This window comes from Magnolia sinica, chromosome 16 (genome assembly GCF_029962835.1).
Source record: "Magnolia sinica isolate HGM2019 chromosome 16, MsV1, whole genome shotgun sequence".
Taxonomy (NCBI): Eukaryota; Viridiplantae; Streptophyta; class Magnoliopsida; order Magnoliales; family Magnoliaceae; genus Magnolia; species Magnolia sinica.
The window spans coordinates 55,615,990-55,639,193 of record NC_080588.1 but is presented as its reverse complement, the minus strand read 5'-3'; the positions used below and the strand labels follow the sequence as shown (position 1 = coordinate 55,639,193).

Sequence of the window (23,204 nt, the reverse complement as noted above, 5' to 3'; positions counted from 1 at the left end):
AATTTTATTTTTTTCGAAACTAACTCATCTTCCTATTTTTATTTTTAGAAACTTTCTAATTTTAGAATTTCTATTTTAGAAACTAACTCACTTTCCTTTTTCTTTTACAGGATCCTAACATCGAACATTCTAATTTGAACTTCTTTCTAATTCTCTCCCTTTCTATTTCTAGATCTCTATTTCCTTCTTCTTTCTTCTAGGTTTAGGTTAGAATCTGAAATAGAGGGCTAAGAGTGTTTCATGCCCAAGTGGGTCCGTGATAATACTCAACATCTCTTGAGTAAAGGAGGATTAGTTGAGGGGTTATCTATCCACCACAGGATTATAAACCACTTGAGATCCTCAGAGTTAGTTGAGGTTATGGTTGCAAATCAACCTATAAATCAACTAATGAATCAGCCTCAACCTCAAGTTGAAAAAGTCCAGGATGAGAATGAGGTGCATCGAGCACCCTCGCCTTGTACTTTTCAAGACTATTTATAACCGGCGGGGGTGAGTACACCCTTACGCATGATTTTTTCAAAAAATATGGGACACATGAATAAGCCAGGAGTGATCCAACTCCTTCCAAAATTTCATGAGCTTAAATATGGAAATTCATATCTACACTTGAACGAGTTTGACGAGATTATAGTCACTCTATACTTTCCAAACACGTCTGATGACACGGTCAGACAGAACTATTCCCTTTTTCTTTAAAAGAGAAAGCTAAGATATGGTTGCATTCACTAGGTCCTCGATCTATTGGTAGATGGAATAACATGACAAGGGAGTTCATAAAGAAAATTTTCCCATACCACAAGACGAACACCCTTAGAAAGTCAATCATGAACTTCACCCAAATGGAAGATGAAACATTCTTCCAATGTTGGGAGCGGTTCAAGGATTTTGTCAGTTCATGCCCACAGCATAGTTTTGAAACGTGGCGGATCATGAAATTCTTCTATAATGGACTGACATCTTTCATGTGCCAATTAGTTGAGACGATGTGTAATAGGGAATTCATGAATAAAAATGTCGATGATGTGTGGGATTATTTTGACAAGCTTGTTAAAAACACACAATCATGAGACATCACTCCAAAATCAAGCATAACCTTTAGGCCTACTCAATCGAAGGAGAGAGGTGGAATGTATCTACTGAAAGAGGATGATGATATCAATGCTAAAGTGGCTAATCTCACCAGAAAACTCGAGGCCCTAGAATTAAAGAAGGATAAGGGTAAAGAAACTATTTGTGGTATTTGTGCTTGCAACATTCACATAACTGAAAATTGCCCAACAATACCTACTTTTCAAGAGTTATTGAATGGCAATCGAATGCCGTAAATAATTACCAAAGACCTTTCATTTGGCTCACCTCTAATACATACAATCCCAACAAGAGAAATCATCCAAACTTTAGTTGGAGAAACGGACAAATTGCTACACCTTAAGGATTCCCTAATCAAATTCCACATCAAGGGAAACCTCAGGAGGATCCAGTTTTAAAGTAACTTCAAAATTAAGAGTTTTTTAATTAGGGTATGCTCCAAGTCTTTCAAGACCTCACAAAGGCCATACAAGGATTTGAGACTAAAAGTGCGATTGGGAACAAGGGGAACCTTCCATCTCAACCTCTTCCCAATCTAAAACCGCAATATGGAGTCAGCGACCCGAGCTCTTCAAATCGGAGCAAGGTAAATCTATCACCACTCTTAGGAGTGGGAAGACCATTGACAAAACCATTCCGGTTAGGGGTGAAAAGGCTAAGGACGCGGAAGAGGACAACAATGATAGATCTAGCCATGCCCCACAAGAATTAGAATTGAAACCTCAAGGGAAGCCGATTGTTCTATTTCCCCAACGGTCGATTGCACCAAAATCTTTCTCTAACTCTCAGGACATTCTAGAGGTGTTGAAACAAGTAAAAGTCAATATTCCTGTACTTGATGCCGTAAAACAAATACCTTCATATGCAAAATTCTTAAAGACTTGTGTACGACCAAAAGATGAAAAAATATTCAAAAGAAAATATTTTTAACTGAAAAAGTGAGTGTCATCTTAAAGCAAGATGTGTCATAGAAATACAAGGATCCCGATAGCCCAACCATTTCTTGTGTAATTAAGAATTACTATATCGAGCACACACTTCTTGACTTAGGAGTGAGCATAAATCTGATTCCTTACTCGGTCCACGAACATCTAGGTTTCAATGAATTGAAACTCACCCGAACCACATTACAACTTGCTAACCGCTCAGTTCGTGTACCGAGAGGGATAATTAAGGATGTGTTAGTCCAGGTTGACAAATTCTATTACCCAGTAGATTTTATCGTCCTGGATATTCCACCCATCATGGACATGAGCACTCAAATTTCTGTCATCCTAGGTCGTCCATTCCTTGCCATATCAAATGCAATCATTAATTGTAAGAATGGAGTCATGAGTTTGTCTTTTAGAAATATGATATTAGAGTTGAATATCTTTTTTAATACGGGTAAACAGGTAGAGGATGATGAAGATACTCACGATATTAACTTGATTGATTCTTTCGTATAGGATAGAACTCTGATGACATTGTCCTCTGACCTTTAAGAGATGTGCCCGGCCTACTCCCATGATTTGGACGATGATATGATTAGGGAGACGGGGGCCATGCTTGATACTGAGCTAGTACTTGATGTTAACTGGTGGAGGTCACAATTTGAAGAATTGCCCCAAAACTATTGTAATGCCTCTGCCATCTAACCTCAAAGCATTGAAGCTTGACTTAAAACCTTTGTCCTCTAATTGGAAATATGTCTACTTAGATTAAGATAAAACATACTTGGTAGTGATTTCTTCCCACCTTGAGCAGGAACAGGAGAGTATGCTTATCTCTACTCTTATCAAGCATAAGGGAGCCCTTGGATGGTCGATTGCGAACCTCAAAGGAATTGACCCTTCGATTTGTACTCACCGTATTTATCTAGAGGATAATACAAAGACCTCACGGCATCCACAATGTTGATTAAATCTAAAAATGAAGTGGTTAAGGCCTAGGTTCTTAAGCTATTGGATATGGGTATCCTATACCCTATATCCGATAGTCAATGGGTGAGTCCACCTCAAGTGGTTCCTAAGAAGTCCGAAATCACCATCATAGCCAATGCCCATAATGAACTCGTGTCAACCAGAGTTACTACTGGTTGGAGAATGTGCATTGACTACAAGAAATTAAATGCCGTCACGAGGAAAGACCACTTTCCTTTACCCTTCATTGATCAAAATTTGGAAAGGCTAGCTGGTCATTCATTTTATTATTTCCTTGACAGTTATTCGGGCTATAATCAGATCGAGATAACCCCTGAAGACTAAGAAAAGACCACGTTCACATGTCCTTTTGGCACCTTTGTTTGCTGAAGGATGCCATTTGGACTGTGTAATGCCCCTACCACCTTTCAACGATGTATGTTAAGTATTTTTTCTGATATGGTGAGGCAATATTTTGAGGTCTTCATGGATGATTTCTCAATTTTTGGTTCATCCTTCAGCAAGTGCTTCGAAAATTTGACAAACATGCTGAAGCGATGTAAAAAAAAAGAATTTGGTACTGAATTGGGAGAAGTGTCATTTCATGATTCGTAAGGAAATTGTCCCTGGATATATCATCTCTTCAAAGAGAATTGAGGTAGACAAGGCTAAGATTGATATTATCTCTAACTTACCTCCACCCAAGAACATATGAGACATGCGATCCTTCTTAGGACACGCTCATTTTTACAGGAGATTCATAAAAGACTTTAGTCACCTCTTTCGTCTTATATGTAATCTACTTCAAAAGGATGCACCATACGAGTGGACTGAGCAATGTTAGGAAGCTTTTATTAAGCTCAAGGGCATGTTAACCACTGCACCTATCATGCAACCACCCGATTGGTGCCTTTCTTTTGAACTTATGTGCAATGCATCTGACTATGCTCTTGGGGTGGTTTTAGGCTAGAGAAAAGAAAAGATGCCCTACGGTATTCACTACGCAAGTAAAACTCTAAATCCTGCCCAAGTGAACTACTCTACTATGGAAAATGAACTCTTAGCTGTAGTATTCGCTTTAGACAAATTTAGGTCCTACTTCATCGGATCCAAGATTGTCATTTACACAAATCATGTGGTACTCAAGTATCTTTTTTCTAAGAATGATGCTAAGCCCCAGCTAATAAGATGGATCCTCTTACTCCAGGAATTTGATTTCACTATAAGAAAAGGGGGTAAAGGCTATGGATAAAAATTATAGCTAACGGCCTATTGCTACAATTATAATCCTTAGCACGACTGTAGCAATTGGTAGTGTAGCTAAAGGTCAAAAACCTATGGCTACGGATTCAATCCGTAGCAATAGATATCAATAGCTACAGATAGAATCTGTAGCTATACTTTCTATAGAAAAATGTACATACAGCTATGGATAATATTTGTAGCTAAAAGTGGAATGAAATCCATAGCATATGCTGAAGTTAGCAATAGCTACAGTTTTCTAAACAAGTGTTACGGCTAATATCCGTAGCTAATTTTTTTTTAAAAAAAAATTAACAATGGTGTCTGTTACCACTGCAAGAACCTGTTGTGATTGATCCATCTAAGCTAATACAATTAATGTTGATAGGAATAGTACATAAAATGCAATCAGGAAAAAAAATGATGCATTTATTACAAATAGCAATCAAATCATATAATGCATCCTACATTGACATTTCTAAATAAATAATACTTCACTTTGCTCAAGCCTCTCCTAAAACTTTCCAATCTAGCATGTTTAAAAGGCCTTCACTGTCAATTGGTCCACCATGTATGTGCTCCAGTATGAAAGTCAAGGTGGTCCAACCATCAAATGGACACCATATACCAAAAAAAGGATGGGTAGAAGGAATTACACATTCGATGCGCACATGGCCTATTGATTGGATAGGCCTTATAGGCCACAACACACACACACACACACACACACACACACACACACACACACACAGAGGACCCACCCAATCAATGTCGTGGATCTTGTGTGCACATGCCATGTATGGGGGCATCAGATTTAAGAACATACTCTCGCCTAGCCATGGAAGGGCTACTTTTAACTAACATGGAGCTCGAGTCCTTGGTCACCAGGAACAAGAGAGAATCAATCACATGATTTAACCTTCCCTCAGAGTTAAGGATATACAACACTAGTAATGAAGCCTCACCTACACTTGGGATATGTCAGGTGCATCAGGTGTTTGCACTAGATAGAACTTGTAAAACCTCATGTTCTCATATGAAACTTTTGTTTCCTCATCCATTTCTTCAACAGCCTTTTTACAAGCTTCCCTTGCCCGTGGGTGGGAACCATATTGGTATTAAAAACTTAGGAATGTGAATAGTTCCATAATTTGTCCAATCAAAACTAAAAGCTGTGTTGTAGTTTAAATACCTCCCGCTGTGCTTTCTTTGCTTCCTTGACCTTTTCTTTGATGAAATCCTGCAGAAACAAATAATGTTTTCTATAGTTGGTAACAAGACATGGAAGGAAAAGAAGGAACACACTCCTAAATCGCATAGAAATACCTTAAAGGCATCTTTCTTATCTTCTGCCAATACCTCATCCTTAATTTTCTCACTTACAAACTCCTAAACATTACAAAATCAAATTTTAACATCAATCTAGAAAACAACAAAACTTTATGCACATAAAAGCATAGGAAACACATACTGATGTTCTTGGATTAGTGCACCAATGTAAATGTAAATCAAAGATGATTACAATCATCGATCAACAGAGTTTTAAATTTATTAGGTTAGAAAATATTACAAAGATTTCTCTATTTCTCAATTCTTTTGAATCCAGGGTATCTGGATATGGAGCCAGAGAAAGCTTCTAGCACCATTCTATGGGAAGTTTCAGCAGCATTACCAAAACTGCAACAGACAACCCAAATGTAAGTGACTATTATGATGATGATTGGGTTTAAAACAGAGTTTTACTACTGCCTTTTTTGAGAAAATCCTTAGAAATGAAAATAAAATTCACAGCTATTTATTTCACTAACAGTGGCTAACTCAATTTCCATGTAGTCAGAATCCATTTCCAAAGTAATCTCTTGATCCAAACTATAAAGGCTGGTTCGCAATGTGGATTTAAAATCAAGTGGATTTTAGTCTCTCTGGAACAAAGTGGATTTGAAATCATAACTTTGATATAGGAGTTTAGAAAGAGTTATAACTAGGTGGGGTTTGCACGTATCAAACTTCAAACAACCATAGCACTGTAGCGCATCAAAGAGATAGTGCCATAAATCCACACAATATGTTCAAAGTGACAAACAATTTCAAAATTTACCTTTTTTATGAGAAGAGCACAAAAGAAAAAGAGCTGAACAAATTTTACCTTTTTATGATAATCCAACTGATGTATCATAACACAGTGTTTCATAACAGATTGCAGAAACAAAAAAGAACTTTTATAAAGACAAAATCTAGTTACACCTTTCAACAAATAGAGTTAATTTCAAAATGAGCATACTTAAAACAAAGAAAATGATTTTTTAGAACTAAATTGAGAAATGACAAGATCTGATATGCTATATGAAGTTGCAGACAACTCAATGGGTGGTCCTGACTCTTGACCATCCAATTGATGGCAATCAAATGGACTGCTAAAATAAAAATGTTAGTGGTGAAATGGTTTATGGGAGTAAGCTTAAGGGTTATTTGGCTCCTGGGAATCCAACACCTAGGAAATGGATTCCATTATTGAGGGACTGAATTTGTGTTTGGGTCCTAGGAAAGGATTGTAATGAACTCCCATGGGAATCCAATTTGCATGACTCTAGAGAGAAGTTCAATTGAACAATGAAAAATGGTAGTATTAGCTGAGACATATCAGTAGCTTTCTTTTTTTTTTTGGCAATTTACTATGCTTCCATGATTGATGAGGCAATTGAGAAACTTACCAGGCTGTTGTTATGGGGAATTGTGGTTTTAGGGAGCCGGTGGTGACCGCTCCCTCTTGCTGGAATTCCTTTTCGTCTCTTGCTTTTCACTAGAAGAGAAACAAGGAAAGCAACTCATTTCTCAAATCTGATTTACGAACAAAGTAACCCTGTACTTCTTCCTAGTACCATACTTTTTAAACTAAAAGCTGAGCCTTAAGGAATACTTTTAGTTTTTAATGCTTTGTTGTGACTTAAATTACAATAGATCTGCAATAGCTTGAAGTATCTTCTTTTTCTGTATGGAGTTTGTGAAAATAGGAAATACTGTTGTTCTCTATCTTCCCTTGGACATGGTTAAGTGATGGAATCCCTTCTATTCTTCACAATTCTCCCATGTTTTTTTGTTGAATTATTATATCCTATTGTCTACCATTGTCTCCTGGGCATGGTTAGGTGATGGAATCACTTCCAATCTTCACAACTTTCATCCGTTGAGAATTAGGTCAGTGGAAGTTCAGTTATGATCTTGTTGAATATCTCCAAATTGGATAGGATAGGACTCCAATTCCAATTAAGTATCTTAAATCAAATAAGGAAATACCCTAATAGCTACAAGTGGATCCTTGGAAACCCTAGTTCCCCACCTTTGAATTTCTTAAGTTTTTAGTTACATAATTTACAATTACTCTCTATACTTCTAGATTTATGTTTTCATCTTTTCTAGTTCTACTTCTAGTCGCTTTTAGAACACACACAAGATTAGTCCTTGCGGATTCGACCTCGGTCTTACCAAGATTATTACTACTTCGTGACCCTACAATTGGGGTTATGAACACTTTGCGATTCATATTTTGAGAGATTCCTGATTTTGATTATTTAAACATGACAATCATTGATAATATGAAAATTTGTTATTCCTCTCAGAGAGAGATACATCAATTGACTACACATGCTTATGCATAGACATTGAGCATGTATTACATGCATCCATCATGATTGCATGCACACATGTGCCTTGGGTTCCTAGGGGATCTCCCTGGATGGTTATGCTTAGTAGATTCGTTGTCAGATGCCCACGTTAGTAGAAGCCTACTCACAGAGTAGATTTATGATTACCTATGCCTACATAGGTGGATGTCTGTCGGGTACAAGTTACTCATGCCTACCTATGGTGGATGTTTGAAGGGTATAATTTTGGTGTTGACAGATATCCAACCTAAGAAAATGGACGATCATCCCACTTAACATGGATATCATGACATCTCTACATCCATACTCATGCCGTGTAAACCCAATTTCAGTTTCATTGTACTACATATCAACTATATTGGGTTCACTCACTACCCTGACTAGCTAACGTAGTGGATTAACTACTATACAAAGACGAATGATGCAGGACGATCTAATCAGGCACTAGAAAATGAGGCTGGGTTTGTGGATGAAACTCAAAACTAATGGCCATACTTGGCAGAAGATGAGCTTACTGCATTAGACGACTGAATTGATTTATAGATTTATTTTAGGAGTTTAATTTCCATTTATTCTAATTACTACTAGTTTGATTAAATCTGAAAATATTTATAGTTATAGCATTGTTAGATGATGATTGAATATTTTGGTTGAATAAGTCCCAAATGGGTGGACTTATATTGATTTTGGGTGCTTTACTTAATGAATGTGAATGTTATGGATGGAGTGTTTATAAAAGGAGTGAAAGCAGTTAGATATATGGACGTTAATGTGATGATGATCTAGAATACATGTAATTGTGCCTCTTAATAACTATATGATGGGTGAATTTTTACACTTAGTGTATGAGTCATGGACCGTAATTTGTGTCTGAGGTTGCACACTCTATATCTAAAGTGCGTGGCATGACAATTTTCATAACTATCCCATAATGATAGTGGAATGTGGAAACTAGGCTACCCATGTGATCCCTATAAATGTCATTGCCTCCACCATCTTTGAAATTTCCTCTTGACAAACCATATACATTTAGCTTCATCCAGCATGCCTTTAACTTTTTTTAACAACAAAGAAATATTATTAACTAAAAGGACGTTGTATAAGAAAACCTTAAATTTAGGCAAACCCAAGAGACATAAAAACTCCCCTGGGCCCACCTATCATCTACCTCGACAGTTAGAGCTTAACTTTTTTATTTTAGTTTTAAAAGGAAAATCTTGTTACTAGAATGGCACTTGTGTACAGACAGATAGTATTTGAGCAGGTCCACTATAAAATAATAATAATAATAATAATAATAATAATAATAATAATAAAGGTAGGGCCTACCTATCATATACCCATTATCTACCCTTCACACCCTCTTGTTCTCTCAAGCGTCTCACTTCAGTTTTGTCTAGAAATAGATTTCCTCTAATGGGAAGGGGTAATTCATATGGCAATTGAATGAACCACTTGAATTGACAAATGAAGCTAAATAAAATTAAGAACAATTATAAGTTTCTCTAAGATTTCCCAAGCCCACCCAATCATGAAGTAGATACCTGGCCCTGGATGGGTTGGGGGAGATTTGCCCACTAAAAGGAAAAAATTGATTATCTTGGGTCGTCCTCCCTAAACGAGCAAATCCATCTTCGAATACATTTTCTTTCTGTGTAACATGAACAACATGCACCTGGGCCCCCCACTTGAGCACATCTATCTTGGCCCATCAATACTACCATCTCCACTTAGAAGGGAGATTCTTGTTCAACGAATCCACCAAAATCTTCAAGTCACTTTCTACTAGTATGTTGAGAAGCCATGATTCTAACATAGAGAGAGACCTTCGAACAATGCCCACACATCTGCTCTGTTATTAGAGCCCATCCCATAGTTGTTGATGAATGCAATGATGCATTCTTCTTGCCCACCTCTATAGATGCCTCCCTCTCCTTAATTTCCCAAGTTACCATGTGTCGAACAATCAACATTCATTTTTTCCCAATCAACCTCCAGCCTCGACCACTTCACAAGCATCATAGATTTACTAGGATGGGGACCCAAGACAACACCCAGGATGAGGAGGGCTAGTTGTTTAGATAGTGGGGGTTTTTAGAAATAAGGAAGATCGAGCATATCCAAACCAACACCTCTTGACTCGGGATATAGTGATGTCAATGTTCACCCCTAGCCCTTTAAATATGCACCCATTTTTGGCCTTACAAATCTTCCACAACACCAAACAGGGGACTAACCCCCAAAGAAATGCAAAATAGTCCCCAAGGGATGTAGCATGCCACCATTTAGTGGCTCTCCCCATAATAGATTGGTCTGTTAATAAAGAAACCTTAAAATGGAACTAAAATACGACCATACCTTAGTTGCCAGCTTGTCAGAAGAAAACAGATGATTAAGGGATTCCACATTCGGACATTGATCATTCTCGGTCCTACAACAACTACACTTGGACGCCAAGTGAATGCCTTTTGCTTGAACCCTTACTTTAACTGGAATGGCCCTATTCAGAAGTCTCCAGATGAAATTTGAGGCCTTGGGAGGCATTTTTTAGTGTCAAATCCATCTATACTAGCCCCTTCGAACACCCACTTCTCTACATAGATCCCAAGCCGATCTCACTATAAATTTCCCTAAGGACTCAAGGGGCCACACATAAAGATCCTCTCTTTACGCAGCAAAGAATTCTTCCTCTCCACACAATGACATGTGACCTTTCCTTCCTCTTTAGTTGTTGATTAACCCTTAGAGCTTACAAACTAACCGTCTTCATGAAGGAGATTTTTTATTCTCCTAACATCTGCTCTTTGAACTCTATGATTTATCTATTCACTCTCCTAATTACCCCTCGACTTTTTAGAATTTTCCCACATATTTGATGTAGAGCGGGCCACAAACCTATTCCTGGCATAGATGGACGGAAAGAAGCCTGAACCGAACCAAACCTAGTTCGTCAGATCAGGGACCACTCCTAGGTAGGACATGATGTAATTGGGCTCCATGCACATTCGGATTGAAGAAATTCATTTCAGATAGGGAGAAATTGACATTCAAAGTACAAATCGTAATCAGTCATAACTTTTGATCTGAGTATCATTATGGGACGCACGACCTATGAATCTTGAATGTTACACGACATCTAGGGCCAATCGATAATGATAAGTGGGTCGCATCGCTCCGTTTCATGAGAAAATGCCTCCTTTCAATTCAAAATCATAGTTTAAGAAAAAAATTACTTTTTTTTAATAAGTTTTGGGTTGGATGTGTATCATTCTTCTTAGAGTTTTAGTATACATAGTCGTATTAGAATTTTTTATCCTATAATGCCAGGAATCATCCGACAAAAATAAATTAAACTTTCTATTTTTAGTAAATTTTACTATTTCGGGTAAGCTCCAATTTAATTGCATTAGGGTTTGTTTTTATTTATAAGTGATGTAATTGGAAGTTTGATGGTGAGAATTTCCTTTACTTTCTTATTGATTTAAGGTTTTACACACTCAAGGTAGATGGTGATCTTCCTCATCACACTCTTCCCTATGTCAATTGGTATCAGAGTGAGGCTTTTCCTTGGTTTCATGGTATCTAATGAAGGTGCAAACAATGATCTCATGGACGATACTCTAGGGAACAGTCATATAATAGGGGCGACTTTGGAGGCTTTCCAACAAGAAAATTTAAAAGCCATGCAAGGATTGCAGGCAGCAATCGACCATTTGACGGAGATCTTAGGGTAAACCCATATTTGTAATGACAAGCAACCTCAGGTTAGCATTGGGACTCTCAATCATCATGTTCATGGTGCGATACTAGTGTTGAATACCAGACCAACACCAGAAGACGGTGGCTCTGGTGATGAGGAGATTAATGGTATGATTCTCTAAGAAGAAGAGTGAAGACATGTCAGGCCGGATTGATATAAGGATTTTAGAATAAAGATTGATCTCCCTAGTTTCAATGGCCAATTTGCATTGAGGACTTCCTCGATTAGCTTTTTGAAATTGAGTGATTCTTTAATTACATGGAGATTCCTGAGAAAATAAAAGGTCAAGCTTGTAGCTTATAAGTTAAAGGGTGGAGCCTCAGCTTGGTGAGAATAATTCCAACTCATCTAAATCAGGCAAATGAAAGCACCAATCCCCAAATGGTAGTGGAGAAAGCAATTGATGCAGAGATGATTCTTGTTGAGCGACTATAATTAGGTATTGTTCCAACAATACCAGAATTGTCAGCAGGGTAGATGATTCATGAGGAACTATACAAAGGAGTTCTATCACTTCTCCATGAGAAATGTTGAGATTATTTCATTAGATTAGGTAAGCCACTTCCAAATTGATGTTTCTCTTAGTTAAATGTACAACATCAACAATTAGTTTTTTGGCTTATTCTTTTTTAGTTGAGAAATGCAGTACTATTAAAAAATAGGATGATTTATTCACTGAAGTGTTTTGACAGATTCTTTCTTTACTCGAGAAATGTAGTACAATTAAAAAAATAAGAAGATTTATTCATCTTTAGTGATTAATAAAGTATATGGTTGGCTCAATGATTTGGGGAGCATGCCGGTGAATGATAGGAGAGAATCACTACTGGAGACAATCTCCCTCTCGACCATATGGCTTACATAAGCATTGAATCATAATGGATAATTGTGAAGACTAGATGAGATAAACCTGCTATAGAATGGGAAAAATTATAAGTGGATGGATCTTTGAAGGGAAATCCATGTAATAGGGGAGAGCGAGGAATTTGTAGGAACCTTAGCGACACGATGATCTTTTCATTTCATAAGCATTTTGGGCTAAATAAGAACATTGTAGTGGAAGCACCACCTATATTAGATGGTGTGGAACTGTCCAGATTGAAAGCAATTCCAAAATTATGAGGGTCAGGGTGTCAATGATGAGTAGGGATGCTGGTTTGGGTGTCGGCGGTTTCACAGACCAATGTTGCCGTTTAGGCTAAGGTTGCCAACGAGTTTGGCAGCAATGATAAGAACCTGATGCAGGGATGAACATGATGAGGTCGATCATCGTCTTCCTCAAGGATAACTACTTCGAATTCACGGAGCTTCTCTGGACTCCTCGCAGAGACTTCTCGAATCCACGAAGAAAGAAAACAAGAAAATAGAAATAAATTCTAATAAATTTAAATTTTAATTGATTAATGAAATAAATGAGTTCACAACCCTTTAAATAGGGGTAACAAGTAATGGGAGAGAAATCAGAAGCAAACTACAACTAAAACTCCTAGAATTCACAACTTACTATAAATAGTAAACTTACTATTTATAGACAGTCATGATGTCTACTAGTGTGCAAGGTTTTCGGCCAAAATTAGTAAGTGTCCTATTTGGCTTCACCAAGTTGTTCTCATAGTTCTTCTAAGCCCTTTTCATGTTACACACAACTCCTAAAGCCCAGCGGATGAAAAGTTATAGTCAAACTAAAACGTACTATTTATAGTAAAAACGGAATTAAAATAAGGAAATGACCGTTGATCCGAGGGTATTTCAAAAATTTGGCTTGCAGAACCTAGCATAGTAGGTTTGGTTGGCTAAAGTAGCTCGTTCTACCCCAAAATCATATATTTTACGCCCAATAACTCATTCTGGATTGTGAAATATGCCGGATCTAAGGTCCGACAGTCCAGATCACTTCTGCCGTCGACCGGGCCTTTTCTGATCCATCTTGGCCATGAAACTATCCAAGACCCGCTCTACATCAGTCCCCTCCACTTTAAAAGAACTCGTCCTCAAGTTCTCATCCTACTCTAGTTAATGATACTCGATCAGGTCTGCGACGTTGAAAGTCCATGAGATCGCCATGTCATTTAGAAGATCAACAACATAAGTATTGTCATTGATCTTTCAGATGATTGGTACAAGTCCAATCTTCTTATTCTTTAACTTGTATGTCTTGGTCAAAAATTTCTCTTTGTGCAGATGAACCATAATGCGGTTGTCCACCTTGAACACTTTTTGTCACCGATGCTTGTCCACTTGTTTCTTATATTTCTCGTTTGAGGCATGTAGCTTGGTCTTTACCTCAACATGGATGCCCATGATCCTTTCTGTCACATGTTCTGCTACAATGCTCGTGCCTGGGAGCTTGGGCAAAGGGACCAAGTCAAGTGTGTGTCAAGGCACTTGTCCGTAGATAATATGGAATCGAGCGGTTCATCATGTTGTTGAATGCAAACTTTGCTTGAGACAAGGTCAAATCCCACTAGTTCGGTTTTTTTTCTGAAATACAGTGAAGGATGTTTCGCAATGTGTGATTCATAACCTCAATTTTCCCATTAATCTATGGATGGTAGGCGCTGTAGAATTGAAGTCATGTATCGAATCGAGTCCACAAAGTCCGCCAAAAGTAGCTAATGAACTTCAAGTCTCAATTAGAAGTAATGGTCTTGGGGACCCCATGTAGCTGTATGACCACGCTGAAGAATAAATTCGCCACGTGTGTTGCATCAAAGGTCATTTTATATAGGATAAATTGCATTATCTTGAAGAAACGATTTACCACCACGAATACTGAATCCATGCCGCGTTGTGTTTATGGGAGACCAAGCATGAAATCCATAAATAAATCCTCCTAAGGACTATCAGGCACAGGTAACGGGGTGTAGAGGCCCGTATTCTGAGATTACCCCTTGGAGGTTTGACAAACACGACAACGTTATCTCACTTTTCCCACATCACGTATCAATTGCAGCTAGAAATACCGCTCTTCTACAAGAGCTCGTGTCTTGTCTCGCCCAAGGTGTCCACAGAGGCCACCTTCATGTAACTCCTGAATAATCTACTCTCTCAGAGAACTTTGGGGGATACACAATCAATTCCCTTTGAAAAGGAAACAGTCCTATATATGAAGATCACTGGGGTGACCTTCTTAACATTTCATCCAAGAATCTTTGAAGTCCTCGTCCTCAGCTTCAGCTCCTTAAGACAGTTGAAGCTGACTACCTCATTGTTCATCGTAACAAGAAGTGATGCACGACGGCTAAGTGCATCAGCCACCTTATTCTGTTGCCCTGACTTGTGCTTCAGAACGAATGTGAATTCTTGTAAAAATGTAACTCATCTAACATGCACACGATTCACGTTAGTCAGATTATTAATAAAGTTTAATGCTTGAAGACCAGTGTATAAAACAAATTCTCTTTGAATCAGATAATGCCGCCAATGTCGTAGCACCTAAACCACTGCGTACGACTCAATCTCATACATCGACCACTTCTTTCGGGCTTTACTGAGCTTCTCACTGTAGAAGGCTACTGTCCTACCTTTCTATGATAATACTCCTCCAATTGCAACGTATGAAGCATCACACTCAACTTCAAACAACTTGTCAAAATTAGAAAGCACTAAGACTGATATTATGGACAAATGATGCTTGATCTCGTGAAAGCTCATGTCAACTTCATCAATCTACTGAAATAGTCTTTTTTTCATGCAATCTGTAATAGGCGCGACTATTATGCTAAAATTTCACATGAATCGATGATAGAAGGTTGCCAACCCATGAAAACTAATCACCTCATGAATGTTTGTCGGGATCAGCCGTTACTTAATGGCTCGTACCTTTTCACCGTCCACACAGATGCTTGTGGACGTTACAACAAATCCTAGAAACAACAGGTTGTCTGTTAAAAAGCCACACTTCTTCAAGTTGAAGTATAAGTTGATAATTTGTAGGACCCGCAACACATGCCTGAGATGTTTCATATGCTCCATCTCATCCTGGTTATATATCAATATGTCATCAAAATATACTACCATAAATCGGCCAGTTAACGTTTTAGAACTTGATTCATCAAACGCGTAAAAGTACTTGGTACGTTCGATAGACTGAAGGGAATAACCAGCCACTCATACAACCCTTCCTTGGTCTTGAATGCCTTTTTCACTCATCACCGGGTTGGATACGAATCTAATGGTACCCGCTCCTCAGGTCTAGCTTAGAGAACACCTTGGCCCCTCTAGCATATCAAGCATGTCATCCAACCGCGAGATTGGGAATCGATATTTGACGGTAATTTTTTTGATTGCCCAGCTATTGACACACATGCACTAGCTTCCATCTTTTTTTAGTGTTAATAATGCTGGTATGACACATGAGTTCATGCTCTCTCTCAAGAGACCCTTATGGATCAATTCCTTCACTTGCCCCTGAAGTATCTCACACTCCTTCGGACTCATCTGTTAATGAGGGCGGTTGGGCAGGCTAGCCCCAAGGACGAGGTCTATATGATGTTAAATGTCACTCATGGAGGGCAATCCATCAGGTAAATCTTCAAGCCAGTCTTCTTTGAATTCGTTTAGCAATAGTCTTAAAATTAGAGGAATGTTTGAGGGTTCTGATTCCCCACCCTTCACCACTATGGTGTATAGCTCACCAGTATCCTTGGATTCCTCCATGAAATCCTGAACGTTTAAGAGGGAACTTCCCTCTACTTTAGAGACTTGAGGGTGGTTCTCTGGTACTATAGGGGCAAGGATTATTTTTCGACTATCCTTAATAAATATATAGACATTGTCTCGTCCTCGATGGGTCGCATCATAGTCAGACTACTAGGGTTGACCGAGTAACATATGGCAAGCTTTCATGTCAACCACATCACAAAGTATTTGATCATTATAATTTTTAACAATTGAAAACGAGATAGTGCATTGTTCAGTTACCTTGGTCTTGTTCATCTTTTTTATCCAGCCAATTGAGTGCGTGAAAGGATGTTTTATCGTTGGTTGCTGCAACTTGTCCACCATTACTCTTGATATGATGTTCTTACTACTACCATTGTCTATGATCACATCACAGACCTTTCCATTGACAGTGCACTACATACGGAATATATTGTGTCGCTGTGGATGTAATTCCTTCCATGGGGTATACAGTAATTGCCTCACAATTAAAGATTCACCACGATCATCTCCCGTCAATTCATCATCATCTGTTATTTCTTCAGTGGCTTATTCATGCTCATCAAAGCCAGGGTCTTCTACTACGGCCTCATATTCAGTGCCCCCTTAGTTAATGGTCAAGTGTGATATAGGACGTTGAGGACAGGTGTTTGATAAGTGGCCTGGTTGGCCACAATGATAACAATTGTTCGACCTTGGCTGAGCATAAGGATTTGAAATCCTACTCGGGCTCGCTGTTGTGGGTGCTGCACGTTAAGGTCTAGATGAGCCGCTCCCCGTATTACGGTTTGCGATTGCAGGAGGTTGAGGACGTTCTCCTACTGGATCTTTTCCTCGTGCCAACACTGGATCATGCGTCTGACTCGTAATGGGGGGTTGATTTGAAGGATAGGTGTTCATAACCCCAAGTGTAGGGCTGCGATGTAATAATAATCTCGGTGAGACCGAAGTCGAATCCACAGGGACTAATCTCGTGTGTTTTCTGAAAGTAACTAGAACTAGAAGTAGAAGAAGATGAAAACCTAAGTCTGGAAGTATAAAGAGTAATTGTGAGAGATTTAATGAAAAACTTAAGAAATTTAAAGGTGGGAAACCAGGGTTTCAAAGCATCCACTTGTAAAGATCAGGGAGATCTATACTTGATTCACGAACACAATTGGAATCAGAGTCCCATCTTATCCAATTAGAAGATATCTCAGTAAAATCAAATTTGAACTTCCTTTGACCTAATTCTCAATGGAAGAGCAATGTGAGAACTAGAAGTTATTCCATCACAAAACCATGCCCATGAGACAATGGCTCACAACAGGATTTACCAATCTCACAATCAATCTGAGAGAATTGTGAAAGTTAGGGAGGATTCTATCATCCAACCATGCCCAAGGGATGATGGTGAACAACAAGATTTTCCATATTCACAATTTCAAAACATGAAAAGAACATACTCAAAGCTATCACAAATCCATTGTAATTTAAGTCACAACAAACCATTAAAAACTGAAAGTATTTCTTATAATCAAACTAGAATCAAAGATAGTTCAACTTAAACATGAATCAAAGTAATAGAAAACATCTCATCATGCTGCAAGCTTTAAATCTTAGTCCTGGCTAAGAGGTTTAACCAATCATAGACATGATTAAACTAAAAATCTCTTAAGAAAAGTATAAAAACTACTTAGGAAAAGGAAGAAAAAATCTTGACAACGAGTTCTCCACGCTTTTGCTCCACTCCACAAACCCTAGATGATGCCTAGGAACATCCTATAGGGAGTCCTATTTATAGTCATGGAACTCCAACTTTCGCACCTAGTTGGAAAACTCTAAAAATCGGCTCAAATTTATGCAGTTTCCCAAAATAGGCTTCACTCTGCACAATTTCACAGAATGCCCCAGCGTTTCAGAATATGCTTCTTCAGGACACTTTTAGGAATATGTTTGTTTTCAGGACAATTTCAGGATTCCTTTTCTTCACTTCAAGTCTTCAATGCTCTTCATTCCTCACTTAGTTTTCTTGTATCTTTAGCATGTAAATTCTTCAATCTTGGCCTTCTAAGATCCATCCCTTGCCTTGGGGATTCTTGAGCATCAAATTCATGCTTTTAGCACCATTTTCAGTCCAAGCTATTAAATTCACCTTGCAACACAAACATGAGTAAAATAGAACATTAAACATTATCATGTTCATAAAACCAAGTAATAGGTAGGGTCCAATATGTAATATTTGACCCTCAACAATAGGGTCGAGTAGGAACTCTTGCAATTTGCGCTTCTGCGCTACTCGCCGATTGAACTGCTGCATCCATTGTCCCGACTTGGTACATCTGAACTCAGTCCTAAATTGTCAGTCGCAACCTACCTATAAATCATGTCACCTTCTATGACTCAGATTTTGATAGATCATTTCGTTATCAACCGTTGGAATTCTTTAGTGTAATCTGTGACGGTTCAATTTCTTTGTCAGTAATTCTAGTATTGCTGGAATAATATCTACTCATAATCACTGGGGAGGGATTGTGATCGAAGAAGACGTCTCATCCATAGCCATGAATAGATGGGCACCTTGTTTTGACGAGCTTGTGAGAGTTGTAATTGCTTCCACAATGCAGAAGCACCAGATTTTAATTTAAACGCTACCAATTTTACCTTTTTATGATCTAGCATGTCTATATAATGAAAATATCTCTCTAGTTAAGCTAGTCAATCAAGGAAATCTTCTGTACGTAATAAACCATTACAACTAGGAAGTTCAGCCTTACCTTGATAGTCTCTTTTAACATGATTTAGATGATCGCCTTCATGGATTGGTCGTCAGGCGAAACATTCATTAATGTCCTCGTCGCTAGAACTTGAATCATCCGGTGTAGCCCTATGGCTTGCTACTAGTAGTGCTCTACGAAAATTAGGGTTGTGTCATACAGCAACTACGAGTGGTGGAGCAACTATAAGTGGTAGACCACTGCCTAGAGCTCGAGGTGGAAGTAGCACATCCGTAAGACGGTCAAGAGTTGTCTGTAGCCCTTGCATGGTTAACTGACTCTCCCAGTGGAAAGCTTCCATTCTTTCCGTAAGATAAAAAATCCTTGGATCACCATCCATGGGATTTTGACTCACACCTTCGTTGTTTGTCATTAGCCCGAGGGGAATCCTTGCTCTAATACCAATTGACGCAGGGATGAACGTGATGAGGTCGATTACCATCTTCCTCAAGGATAACTACTCCGAATCCACGGAGCTTCTCTGGACTCCTCACAGAGACTTCTTGAATCTACAAAGAAAGAAAGCAAGAAAATAGAAATAAATTCTAAGAAATTTGAAATTTAATTGATTAATAAAATAAATGAGTTCACAACCATTTAAATAGGGGTAACAAGCAATGTGAGAGAAATCAGAAGCAAATTATAACTAAAACTCTTAGAATTCGTAACTTTCTATAAATAGTAAACTTACTATTTATAGACGGTGATGATGTCTACTAGGGCCTGTTTGGATTCGCGTAGAAGGGTGTATTGTATTGTATCCAATCACTGTTCGTGTACACGTTCAATCAATTTCAGAATACATCCAAATCAACATGACATAAATCAATGTTTGGATAGGAGGTATTGTTCAGGAAAGTATACAAATTCTTCCTCCAAACAATGTTTGGATACGACATATTAGGGCTGCATATTGTATATACATATAAGTATTGATAGCACTTGTACGACGGTGGCTTATTTTAAGTTCTCAAAATGGAAACCCAGGTGGGGCCCACTATCATGTTTGTGAATAATCCTACCCGTCCATCCGACTTGTGATTTTGTTTTAGTACATGTTGCCAAAATTCAACCGTATCAAAAGCTCGAGTGAGTGTAATCCAGGATAATTAGACGTCTATAGTTGAAATATTTGTGAGGCCACGAAAGTTTTGATTCATTCTAATATTTTTTTGTTCAGTTCATCCCAATATGAATGACGTTGTTAACAGAATGGATGGCATCTAAAATGGCAATAAGTCTTAAAATAAGGTCTCAAATCATCCACAGCGGCCATTTATTTAACTTGTTAGAAGAAGTTTCATTTTAGGGCCATACAACCAATCGATTCCGTCCAATCTGAATTTAGGACTTGACATATGATCCGATTCTAACTGTGCATATACTAGTTATGGGACCCATCATGATCTAGCCCACTTTTTATAATTTGTACAACATCATGGAAAAAAAAGCAAGAATACAGGGGGATAAAAACTTGAAAAAATGTTTTAAAAAAAGTTTGAAAAATTACCAACGTAACGCAAATGTGATCGAATCGTCGACCCGAACTGATAGTCACTCGAATACCATGTTCAAGGACATAATCCATATATATATATATATATATATATATTAAAAAAACCATATTATCTTCTCATAGACCGGGTACACAGATTATCTTCTCGCATATTTTCAGAGAAGGTAATGCTCCTGCGGATGCTTTGGCTTGCCTGGGCAGTAAGAGCCAAGCTCCCCTCCTTTTTGATGTCCTTATGGACCTTCCCTGTTAGACTAGAGGTCTCCTTCTGCTTAATAAGGTTGGCCTGGGGGCTATCCGTCTTTCCTACAGTCTCTAGTTTGTTTCTTTTGAGTTTCCTTATGATAGGCGTCCCCTAGTTTTTCTCTCCCGGGGATGCCCGAATGTAACTATTCTCCCTCATCAATGAAATACCATCACAGATTATTTTTATTTTTTATTTTTTTAAAAATCCGTTCAATGTTATCCATCATATCTACTTTGAAACAGACATCTTCAACTTCAAAAGAGAATGATTTAAACAGGAATCATTATCTCCAAGGTATTCACGTAATCAATGATATAATAAACTCCCTAAGAGCCGCATATAATATTAACAGACCAAGCAGCAAACCACTCTTTCAGGTCTACCATCTTCCGAACCCATATCACTGATTACGGTTCGCTCTATGGGAACAGGTACACACATCCCAGTCTCCATCGTCACCGGACGATGTGATGCATCAACACTGTCACTGTGAGGTGTCTTTCTGGCCGCTCCAGCAAAGACAGTGGCCTAAATGATATAGTAAAAAATTATAATGAAAACTTAATCCTAATAGTAGTAAGATGTAATACTGAATGCTATGAGGATGAAATCTAATAATGTACGATAACAATAGTATCAACCAACCTTGTGCTGATTTAATACTGAAGCTTGCCAGCTTTATAAACTCTAACGTGGCTGCCCCTTGGTTACGCATCTTCTTTATGCTGATGATACCCTAGTGTTCATGAACGGAAGCTGCAAGACACTCATGAATTTCAAGGCATTCTTAGACTCCTTCCAGAAAGCATCGAGGCAAAAGATAAACTGCAATAAGAGTTGTTTCATTGGGCCCAAATCAATGCTGTCAGCTACAGCCCGGTCGATTGAGAGGATTCTCAGCTTTGCAAATGCTAGTATTGGAGTCAAGTACCTGGGCGTCCCTCTCCGTAGAGGCAGAGTAAAAATTTCAGACTTTCATTTCCTTATTGAGAAAGTGTACAACAAAGTTAACGGATGGAAAGCAAGACTGTTATCCCAAGCTGGCAGAATGACGTTGATCAAACAAGTTCTTAGTAGCATTCTGTTACATATCATGGTTGCAGTTCATGTCCCAGCTCAGGTTATTTCCTATCTTGAATGTAGTTTCTCAAAGTTTTTCTGGGGTTGGACAGATGGCGCTCCAAAATTTCATTGGGTGGCCTAGGAAAAGATTACAACACCCACTAGCGAAGGAGGCCTGGGTATCAGACGGCTTCACGAAGTTCTATCAGCCCTCCGTGGGAGGTAAAATATGCTAAAAATGCTGGGCCGTGGGTGTCCCTCATGCGGGCAAAATTTTATACAGACATTTACAAGGACACTGACAATAGAGCATGGGATAAGGCTTCACCCTATTGGAAAAAAATCAGATCCTTTCTCCCTCTCCTTACATCGAATATCCAATGGTAGGTGGGTACGGGGGACCTTGACCAGTGGACAGAGAATTGGACGGGCTTGGGCCCTTTGCAATATCTTGTGCCTGACCCCATACCCGGGCACATTCTATCCCTCAAGGTCAAGGATTTGCTGGGAACTGTTGGCCCGCTCTTGCCTTCAGCCATCCTCACCTATCTGCCCCAACATCTATAAATCACATCTTTAATGGGGGCTATGCTACTTCTGAAGACTACCCATCCTGTTTTTGGCCCTTAAACCCTTCAGGCTTATTCACGGTGAAGTCGGCCTGGAAGATTTCTAAATCCCCATCTTCATCTCCAACGTGGAGTAAATGGCTATGGTACAAGACTCTTCCTCCAAAAGTCTCTGTCTTTTTTTGGAGATTGTTGCATAGGGCTATCCCAGTGGACGTCCAAGTTCAATCCAAAGGGATTTCGATGGCTTCCAAGTGTTGCTTCTGTGAAGTGGATCCTCCAGCCACCTCCACCCTTTTTGAATCCATCTCCTATCTTTTCCTAACAGGTAATCTTTCATCCTCCCTTTGGATGCATTTTAGTTCCATTTATGGGATTTCTCCTTTGTCCTATCTATCGGTGGAGGGCAAGTTAGCTCAGTGGCGAGAAGCTTCAGCAAAGGGCAGTGCCCCTCTGTTGACCCGCTCTATAATTCCAGCTTTGATTTTATGGGAAATCTGGAGGGCGAGAAATGAAGCCAGATTCGAGGGTAAAGAAATATCGGTTCGCGTATCCATTGTACATATCAACTGGTGGGCTAACACCATTCTTGGTGAATCACCCCAGAGGAGCCCTCTAAGCTCCCACCTCTTACTTGGGCATCGGCCCCCTTCCCCCTCCCCTCCTCGTCAGTCTCAAGCATGCTCCCAAATTGTCACATGGAAAAAAACCGGTGAAAGGATGGGTTAAGCTTAA

The 23,204-nt window shown here is 38.8% G+C and overlaps 1 non-coding gene across 1 annotated transcript; it reads right to left on the bottom strand.

Annotated features, from left to right (window-relative positions):
• Window positions 1–809: 809 nt before the first annotated feature.
• Window positions 810–916, bottom strand: LOC131229971 (small nucleolar RNA R71). Its single transcript, XR_009163704.1, has one exon. It is a non-coding gene; the product is annotated as a small nucleolar RNA R71 (small nucleolar RNA).
• Window positions 917–23,204: the final 22,288 nt, after the last annotated feature.